The following is an 11,091-nucleotide window of genomic DNA, read 5'->3' on the forward strand; positions in this document are numbered from 1 at the left end:
GCTGGCCGCGCACCAGCTTGAGCCGTAACGAGGCCCGCCGCCGCCGGCGTCGCGTGTTAGGTGCACACAGAGGGGGGCCTCGCCAGCTCCCCGCCGCTGCCAGCGGCCTGGAGCGGCGGCTCGGCGCAACCGGCGCGGCGCCGGCGCTGTTCAACCCCCGGCAGGGCGCCAGTCGCCCGGCCGCGAGGACCGGGCAGGACGGCGGCGGCGGCGCACCCGGCCGCGCGTGCTGGCGGTGATGTGATGGAGGGCGGCACCGGCGGTGGCGAGCGTGGCGCCGGCCGGCCGCGGTGGTAGGCGATCTGTTTACGCGGAGGATAAGCGCGCGGTGGAAGATGTGGATCGAGCACGGCTGGTGCTCCCGTTGTTAAGGAGTATGTTAGATGGTGGTATGTGGTGACAGCGGATTACCAGGGCTGGTCCGAGCAAGGCGTCTGATTTATGTCGATTTCTGAGTGTGTTTTGTTTCTGGCGATGCACCTTCGGGAACACCTTTTCAATCTGTCGTATGTGTGTAGGCGGCAGATATCTGGCAACGAGTTTCGTAATGAGTCGAGGCGCGCTGAACTGCGGTCGATCATGCCATTGTTCTGGTAGCCTGTGAAGCATTACGCAGATGTACTTACATACCTGCATGTTTGTGGGCACCGGTTGGTCGCGACGCTTGTGACTGCAAAACATCCCAACCAGTAGGGCCAAGCGCGCTGGCGACCAGTACCGTAATCCCGCGCGTCACTGCACGCCCGCTCTTATGGGTCTGGTTCTGCATGATAGCCTTGGCTCTGGGCACCCCGTCGTGCCGCCCCTGTCCTTGAGGAAGGCCGATGTTGCGATCACTGGGTGTGGTCCCCTGCGAAGGGACTCTGGTGTTGTGGTGGTGCGGGGTGGTGTGGAGGTGTCTAGCTGTCTATCTCTGGCGACGTTGTGTTGTGCCGATGGTATCAAGAGAACATGTACTTAGACGTCTGCTTATTCGCTGAGCCCTTGCATTTGACATGGAGCTATAGCTGCGCTGCAGTAATCCGTGAACCCTGCGGAGCTGAAAACGAGTTATCGCTACATCTAGGTACATATGTGTACTGGCAAAGCTCGATGAGACACGTGGTACACGTAGCGTAATCTTTCCCTTTATATTTACAGATGGCTTGGAGTTACTCGAAGATTTTGGTGTATGCGCTTAGCAGACTGAGTGTGCGAACCAAGAAGCATGCGAGTTTTTTTCATTTCACCAGAGGGCTGGAACCGACTCAGTTGCGTTTGGTGTTGAAATATGTTAAGCCCGGTTCGCTTCGTCGGAACAGCGGAAGCGGCCTTCCCACACAAACATTCCTGCCTTCTACGAGCTGTTTCCTTCGTTTATTGTCCTGTTTTGTATCGCTTACGGTTACAGCAGTGCCGTTTTCATAATATACGAACGAGAATGTTGCTCAATGTCTGATTTTGCGCAGGTAAAGGAATGCACGGCACCGTCGCAGCGAAGGGCTGCATGCCGTACCAAGGTCTGTTATGCTATTGCCGCTGGGCGCGGTAGCCAGCCTTATCAAGTGAAACCATGCTGACACTGGTAAGTGTTGGTGCCACGAAACCACCGGGATGATGTCAAGTGCAGAAATTCTTAAGTCCAGGCTCCTGGCTAGTCGGGGGCCGGGCTCGCCCTCAAGGGTCTTGCGAAAAAAGGTTCGTCGACGCCGTGCGAGTGAGTCTTTCAATCTCTACCATGGGCGTGGAGATGTGACCGCGAAGGCGTTGACCTCCCCTTAGCTTTTTATGGCATGGGCAGCAACGCTGTGCGCCCATCCGCAGACTTTTTAAAGTTTTTATGTGCAGTTAAAGCGCGTTTTAGAAATACAGAGGCACACGTCGTGGAAAGACGATCACTTTCGAGAGGCAAAAAGATGACTCGCAGTTCGCGGAACGCCTTTTTGTTGACCGCTATATGACGACTTCCGTAATTAGAATATGTAAAAGTCGTGCCAAAAAGGAGAATCATCAAAATGGCGGGATCGCAAATTGGACGGATGGAAGAATGTTGACATCCCAAAATGGCGACCTGCTGGATGCCGAATCTCGAAATGTAGTTTACGCCAAAGAGATTTGATGTCGAAATACCGTGCGACCAAACGGCAACTGCAGAATGACGACATCTAAAAAAGCCGACATGCCAGAATGACGAACAGCTGACTGGACGAACCTCGAGGGTCATTTTGAAAATATGGACGCATGTGAATTATCGCAGAATAACAAAATCTGCCCGAAAGCATTAACTGATCCGCAGTCAGGGTGCCGAACAAACAAAATAGATACCTTCGACGGACAAGCTTGCTACGGTGCTAGTTGACAGCCTCACAACAGATGGAATGTTCGCGAGCGCGATCTTCGCGAGCAATTGTAAGTAGTGCTCCCTCGTATAAACAAGGTGTGGTCGTCCACCGATGGCGATTCCCGCTGCCGGCAGGTGCTTCTCCCTCTGTGCCGTCATGTACACATGATCACGCCCGCCACGGACGGAAGAGTATTTTTGATTGACCACCGTAACTTTGAAAATCCCTCCGCGGCTCGCTAGCGGGCATTAAGTGATGACCTGTCAGGGTTAACCGAAGAAAATGAATACCTTCTAAGGACAAGCATGTCCAGGTGCCAGCTGACACCCCCCCACAGCAGTGCCCTGAAGTGCACATGCTCGGGCTCCTTGTGCGGGCTTTATAATATCTATTCTAAACTGCATGTTGGCCACCTCGTTTCGGTCGGGCGCCTTATTCAGCAATGCGCAATCAGGAGGCCGTACAAACAAAATATGTTGTCTGCCAACAGCCAATTAATTATGCCGAACGAAAGCACCCATAGTGTTACCGTATGCACATGGTATTCAACCCGCGCGCACAGCAATAAGTATTTTTAATTCGCCACCATATCCATTTTCAGTTCGCCACCAAATTAAGTGAAGCTCCGTCAGGGGTTCACCCCAATAAAATAGAAGACTGCAGCATACAAGTTGTTCCAGTGCTAGCTGATAGCTCTACAATAGTGCCATCAAATACGCATGGTCACACTCACTCGCGCACGAGTACGGGTGTTTTCCCGGTCTGCCGTTTGCTAGCCTCAACGGCGTCGCCAGGCCGGCCGCGTTCAGTAATGCGCTGTAAAGAGGTGATACGAACAAAACAGATGGCCTGTGGCAACGACCGATCAATGTTGCCAGCCGATAGCAATGCCAATACACCGGCTATAGCAATAAATATAAATGCCGGCCTATACCAATAAATATAAATGCCGGTCATACCAATAAATATAAATGCCGGCCATGACCAATACATGTAAATGCCGGCCATACCAATAAATATCTGTTTTTGGCCACCGTATGTTTGCAAACTCCACTGCGGCCAGCACACAAACATTGGTCGGTGCGCCGCCAGGACGTCAACCCAGTGGAATGGATGCTTTTGACGGACAAGCGGACCACACGGACCCAGTTCCAGCTGACAGCCCTGCAGCAGTGCTTCAAATGCACACTGTCGCAGCCTTATGCACGATGAGTTGGTGTCCCAGCCTGCGCGTGTTGGCAACCACTCTCTGCGTTCGGCGAGCCTCACTTAATTATCTGCCGTCTGCGGTCAAACGAACGAAATGGGCATTGTATGCCGACGGCCGATAACGTCCGCCGGCCGTCAGCACTCCCACAACATGATCATCTGCGCGCAGGTCGCAGTCACCGCGCACGACAATCAGTAGTTCTGATTGACCACCGTATGCTTGCAAATCGTCTCTGCAGCCGGCCCGCCAGCATTGAGTGCAGCGCTGTCCGGTGAACAAACCAATAGCATGAACGTCTTTAACGAATAAGTTTGTTGCCAGCTGATAGCCGTACAACATCGCTATAAAGTGAAAATGACCGGACTCTCCACCGCGATTACCGATATTTTTTTCCCGCCTGCGTATGTTGACAGCCACACCCGCGTGCGTACGGCCGCCTTCAGAAATGCGCCGTCAGCAGCCATATGGGCGAATTGGGTGCTGTTTGCCGACGACTGATTAACGTTGCCGGCTGCTAGCGCTTTCCACGGTGTTATCGCGCACACGTGGCTGCACCCGCCGAACGCCACATCAAGTATTTGTCATGGACCGCTGTAACTTGGAAATTACCGTTGCGGCCGGCCCAGCCACAGAGTAATTCCATGGCAGCATACGTCGTGGAACATTTAGCTGATACCGTGTCCAAACAAGAATACACCAAAGACAATTCACAATTCCCGCAAATAGTCACAGCGACGAACACCGTATTCATAGATCAGGAGTGGGTTTGGCTTTCCTGCCATCTAGGGACGTGCAGACGCCAGACGCCTGATGACGTCAGATTGCAGCATAATCAACTTCTTTCATTGTGATCTTACTGCCGATTTCAATCCCGTGTAAAACTGCAGCTTTTTGAGAACCTTAGCTGGAGCGAAATTCACAGAAACATCTTTTTGAGATTCTTCGAAGCCCTCTTTGAGATGCAATCAGGTGGAGGATCTACCTTCGAAGTATGTTTTATTAACTCACGGCCGGCGTCGTAGGGCACTATGATTCAGTACGTCCCACGGCTGTTACAAAAAAAAACAACAAAAACATTCCTTGCATCCAAATGGAAAGAGCGTTGTGATCTCTGTCGTGTGACCCTCTGATCCCCAGTCGGCTGAGCCTTGTCGTGCTAAAATAATCCGTTTTTTCCGTGGCTTACCAGGGGCGCTGAGTGAGGACCGTGGCTCATGCGGCACGTTCTCGATCTAAAGACAGGGGCACACGTACGTGCTATCCCCTGGGACGCCTCCCTCCTTGCCAAACTGATGGCATGCATTGTATGTACCTGGCTAAATGTTGACAAAAAATTCGGGATAAACACATAAAAGACTCGTGAGGCAACACGAACGGTAGCGTTCGTGACCGGTCTTGTAAGTACATTGAAAACGCACGTTTACGGAGAGCATACGGGATCACAAGGTGGACACATGTTAGCATAATAAGCGGCAGTGGAACATGGCGCAACAGATGCCTATTTTAAGACAATAAATTTTAGCAACAGTAAAAGATCACGCGGATCCCAGGATATGATATTTGTTACACAGCCGTTATCTTCTCCCGTGGCTTACCAGGAAAACGCGATTTTGGAACTTTGACGCGCTCACGTCTAGCTTTAAAGCGACTCGACACGCTTTTTGAGCAACGTCGTGCGGTTACAGAGTCTAAAAACAGTTTTCTAGTCGTTGCGGTGAACACTGGCACCCATCGTCAAGGTTTTTATGCTTTTGCTTGGTACGTGTCGTTGAAACCTTTCGGTTTGGCCACACGTATTTCGCGCAGACCTTGGCACAATACCACGTATTGGGTGCCAGAACATGAAAGCTTGTATGGCTGGAATGTTCGTGATGCTGGTGCAGTGTTCTTTAGGTGTGGGGTTCTTGGTAAGCAGGTAACTATACGGCCTTATAAAACCTTCATACTTTTCCCGTTGGGGATGGGTGGTTCAAATCAGCATTGGCGGGGGAAATGATCACCCCCAATAGTACATAAAGTTGCGCCCCTGATTCTCAGCATAGAAACCCGTGGTGCCAATTAATTTCTATCTTCAGCCCAGCGTGTGCCGCTGGAGCGAGCAAATACCTGTATGACCTTGCCCCACACTTTTAAGGTATCCCGCCGTTGCACGCCACGCCATACCCGTAACGCTGCATGTCCGTTTCGCTGGTCTCTATTTAAGACGCAGAAGATCAGTCTCCTTACGTCATATATAATGTTTTATCAGTTACTCTATCACGAATAACTTGAACCCACGGATGAAGTTTCGCAAAATAAGCTGGCTGGGGGCTGATGACGACGAATTGGCTAAATCCATTCTGACACGCAAAGACGGGTCTATCCCCGGATTGCACCCTATTTCTTCACAATATTCGGGTTACTGGCGGCTGCCCTCCCCGTTCCCACCACTCCCGCTCAATGGGCCAGGAAACCTCTCCCTCGTCGGAACGCGAGGCACTCAGCGTGTTCCAGAACTGTTCCCCCGAATTCCCGGAACCTGTGTATATGTTCTCTAAGTAATAGTTACATATATCGGCACGGGGTGTCGCGTGTATCGCTCGTTGGCCGCGGCTGTCCCACGCCGCGCGTGCCCAGAGGCGCGAACAGGTGGCAGAACTCGGAGAAGCCGGAGTCTCGTGCCGACTAATCTGGTTTCGATCCTACGGACATTGCTCACGTGTGAGCGATCTCAATTTCAAACTGGTGTTGGACGTGAGAGCACCGCTCGTATCGCGGAGTCTGTGCTGAAACGACCTTTGATTTAACGCGACGCGGGTGAAACATTGTGAAAGATCGGCCTCCGCACTTCGTGGTCGAGGAAGTTCGGCGCTGGGCCGTTCCCGCCACCTGTCGCCGAAAGCGCGCCAAAGAATTGCCGTTATTGCGGCACACATCTGACGGGACGGGCCCGTCTGTTCTGCTCAGCGCTGACAGGGGGTCAGCGTGTCCAAACTGCCCAGGACGTCTCAGTTGAGCCGGAACGGGACAAGGCCGACGCCATACAGCCGGGTTTCGCCAGCTGACGCCATGCTGCATGCCGCACTGTTACTAGAAGCTGTGAGGGATGATAAGAACAGCTGATGGCCAGACACCGTGTCAGACAAGAAACAGCATGACACACTGGTGGTTTCGCTTCGAAAAAAGCTTTACAACTGTGCTTTACTTTTACCAGAACATCAAAACGATATTTCACGCATTTTCAATGGACATTGGCAGTACGCCAGCCACCAAGCAGTGACCTGCCGGCACGCTTTAATCAGAACGGCGCTGACTGTCGTATCTTTGTGCATGCCGAGCCCACTGCCGTCAGCTTGTAGTGTATAACTTAGGCGCGGTCTCGGCAGATAGCAGCGTTTCGACTCGGCTTATATTCCTGCGGCGAGTGAAGCCTGCCCAGGGGCCGAGCTCAATGAGTTCCTCACTGGCATCTGCGCCCTACACCATCAGCGCTAGCCTCGCTTGCCGCCTCCAGATAAGTCCCACATCAGCAGAGTTGGCGGCACCACCACCATCACCAGCCGGCCGCACGGTCCCCAGCAACCACAGAAACTGCCGTCACCCTCATCGCCATCACCAGCCGGCCTTGTGGCAATGTCTACAGCAGACTGTACAGTAACGTCACCAGCAGACTGCGCGTCGTCGCCTCCCCCACCAGCTGGTGGGTGGCGTGACCAGCCGCACTAGGATCCGCGTCATGTTCACAGCCGCGTTGTCCGCCGTTGTCACCAGGACCGGTTTGGGAGCCTCAGTCGGAATCACCATCGTGTTGTCAGCACCCCGGATTCAGAACCCGTCCCGCCACCATTCGTCGTTTGTTCACCACCGGTCCGTCACCAGGACCGGTTTGGGAGCCTCAGTCGTCATCGCACCGGTTCAAAACCCCGTCCGCCACCATTCGTGTTGTCACCACCGGTCCGTCACCAGACCGGTTGGGAGCCTCAGTCGTCATCGCACCGGTTCAAAACCCCGTCCGCACCATTCGTGTTGCACCACCGGTCTTCACAGAACCGGTTGGAGCCTCAGTCGTCATCGCACCGATTCAAAACCCCGTCCGCCACCATTCGTTTGAATTCCCTCCGCAGCGATCACCAGTCCGGAGCCAACGACCGGCAAATTCCATTCGAATGGTTTGCAAAGCAGAAGATAACGAGAAAATGACCTGCTGGGAGCGGCGAAACGTTGAGCAGTCCCAGCAAAATCGGAAGGGCCCGAACGGCAAGCGGACTACACGCCCAACCTGCTCAGTGGAGGACCAAACTTGATAACCCTGCACCAGAGACAGACTGGCCTGCCATTTCCGTTTGGGCGTCTATGTCACCGCAGTCACCGGTGACCGAGTAGCGCCTGTCCCAAAACCGCGCCCCCTGTCCCCAGTTCCAGGCCATAAGCCGTGGCACTGGCTGAAGACTTCATGGTCACGTGAGGCGTAGAGGACGTGAAATAGAAAGACGGCATGAGCGTGCACAAGCGTGTGCCAAAGCTGATTTGTGCTCCAGTTAGGCTACATTTGGCACGCTATTACACTTCACTAGAATATACTGAAGCTTGCAAGCACATGCTATGGACGCAAAGCGATTGCAATAATTAGCTTTCTTGTGAGAGCTGTCCTGTATAGATTTTGAGACAATGCCTGTAAAGCTGACATGACATCGATATATTTTTCATTTCGCCACCTGCTTTCAGCCCAGTATTGCATCTTCTGCCTATTATGACACCCTTTATCAAGACCGATTATTTCCGTCAGAACATAATTCACCCTGCACACAAAGACCGCTGCCCCGGCCAGAAGGTTCACTGAAATCAGCCTGCCATTGGGAGCCAGGATGAACCAGCCCCAAAGAAACGCTTTGAGCTGTCACAGCGCTCAGGGGAAGCTTCCAACCGGTCAACGAACGGCATCGTCATGGACCAAAGAAGCGGAGCTGAGGAGGCCTTCACAATGGCCTCCGGCTAAATGGGGTTATAGAAGACCTGTGAGCCGCGGCAGCGTTTCGTGACAAATGAATGGGGAGCGGAAAAGGACCCCGGTCTTTTTAAAAAGGATATCTTCCGCTATATTCGGAGAACTCTGCAGACGTCTGCATAAACCCACTGCGCCTTCTTTGCCGTAATTGGATATTTGTTGTGTGGTAGCGTTGCTGTATACACACACCACACCACACACACACACAAGCACACACACACACACACACACACACACACACAACACACACACACACACACACACACACACACACCACACACATATATATATATATATATATATACATATATATATATGTGCATACATACACATGTAGGTGTATATAAATATGCATACACACCACACACCACACACACACATATATATATATATATATATATATATATTATATATCTATATATATATATATAGATATATACGTGATACCCATTTGTCATTCTGGAGTTTTTTGCGTTGGTAGCTTGAGCTTCTCTCGTGAGAACTCATATTTCCTAAATGTACCTTTCCACTGATAATTGCGTCACAGAAATAACGAATGCGAGCCTCGCATTTTCCGAATAGCTCGCATGCCTACCATTGGAATTTTCCAAATAGCTCGCACGCCCACCATTGGCATTTTCCGAATAGCTCGCACGCCCACCATTGGCATTTGTGTCGAACGTTCAGTTCAATAACAAGACATCCGCCGGATAGGGGAGATGTTGCCGTACCAGACCATCAAACTCACACCAAGAGCTTTTTGCATGACTTTTATATGCCGCAGACATCGCGCACAAAATAATAATTCCAATTTAACGACCATGTCGGCTGTAGACTGAAATGCACCAGACCTATAATGTGCTTGAGTTCTTTGTGAGCCTCCGGAGGGTGGTGTCTCTCGCAACAACTCACGGAGTAGGCGACAGCAATGGGCGATTACTGCACGTTAAGTGTCCAGGAGCCCTGCACGTTCACTCTGAAACCGAACTCCGGTTTCCCACAGCACAGCCGGCTGACTCCGACCCCACCGGCTGACCCCGACTCTCTACCGACCGATTCCGACTCCGCCCGTCTAACTCCGACTCCGCCGACTGCGCTCTGCTCCAAAAGCGCAGGAACGAACGCCGGTCTTGTCGTGACTTGCGAGATGTCGAGATAATGTCATCGTTCTGAAATACACATGCCTGGCCCCTCATTTGCTCTTGCCAGCACCGTGTTCTCTACATTCTTGTGCAGCACATTGCCAGACACTTTTTCTGACCTTTCCCGTCCCCCACCGTCCTTCCTTGGCGGCCTTTATTGGTCATCCCCAAGCACCCTTCTGCATCATGACTGTCCGTCACCAAACTTGGCCACCCTCACTGTCATCGGACCCGAGAGCATTGCCGCCCGGAGCAGGGGAGTAGTTTAGCAAAAACAAGTTGGGAGAGGGGTGAAAAATCGCTAAACCACGTTTTTTAAAAAATTTTACGAACATTTTGAGTGGATGGATTTGTGAGATCGGAGCTAACGCTAGGCAATGCTTGTTGCGTTAGCCCTGATCCCTGACATCCGATCGGGCCGTTCCAGGTCAATGGTAGAATTGGTGGCAAAAGTTGAATGCGCCGCAATGCTCGGCACGGTCCGTCCTGCCCTCTGACATCACCTGACCTTTAGCTCAGTCGCCGTCACCAGCCGCGAACCATACCTATCAAGGACGAATAGCGAGCGTCTATATCGACTCAGACCCCCCCCCACGAGTGGGTGGATCGGAAAGCATACACTCTTATCAACTGAGCCACCCTCCCGCAAAATGCGCCTAAAAACGCCTTCCTCCCGGCTCTGGTCCACTTTCTTCTCAGTGTTGGGGAGAGGGTTTGTAGCCAGTGCTAAGGGCCTGGTCCCCCACCAAACAAAAAAAGGATAGGAGACTGTATCCCTGGCCGGAGAGCACCACCGATATCGTGCGCACCTCTAATCTTTACGCGCAGGAACGGTCTCCTTCGCCGCCACTAACTGCCGTCATTAGCAGTCGCCTGGGCGCAGCGCCATATTGACTGAGGCGACGGCTGGTGAGAGCCTCCCTCCCCCTCACTCCCATTTGCGACCGCCAGGGGCCGGTAAGTGCTGGTGCGACCATCGTAGCGCATTGTCCTCGCGGTGCGCCATTATCGTCCGCGGCGACCAGCGGCGCACCGCCGGGGGTCATCGCGTCGCACCAGGACCACCGAGTCGAGCCGCCATTACCCCGAGTCCGACGCCGCTTACGGCGGCGACGAGACAGAGTCACTGCCAACCCTCGGCAGAGCCACAGGCAACCATTGACAGAGCCACAAGCGACCCCGGGCAGAGCCACAGGCAACCACCGGCAGAGCCACAGGCAACCAGTGACAGAGCCACAGGCAACCCTCGGCAGAGCCACAGGCAACCCTCGGCAGAGCCACAGGCAACCCTCAGCAGAGCCACAGGCAACCCTTGGCCGAGCCACAGGCAACCCTCAGCAGAGCCACAGGCAACCCTCAGCAGAGCCACAGGCAACCCTCGGCAGAGTCCCGCCGGCGAGGCGGACTCTCCAGAGCAGCTGCGGCGGATCAGGC

This window comes from Pollicipes pollicipes, unplaced genomic scaffold (assembly GCF_011947565.3).
Source record: "Pollicipes pollicipes isolate AB1234 unplaced genomic scaffold, Ppol_2.1 Scaffold_4295;HRSCAF=5057_pilon_pilon_pilon, whole genome shotgun sequence".
In the NCBI taxonomy this organism is placed as follows: Eukaryota; Metazoa; Arthropoda; class Thecostraca; order Pollicipedomorpha; family Pollicipedidae; genus Pollicipes; species Pollicipes pollicipes.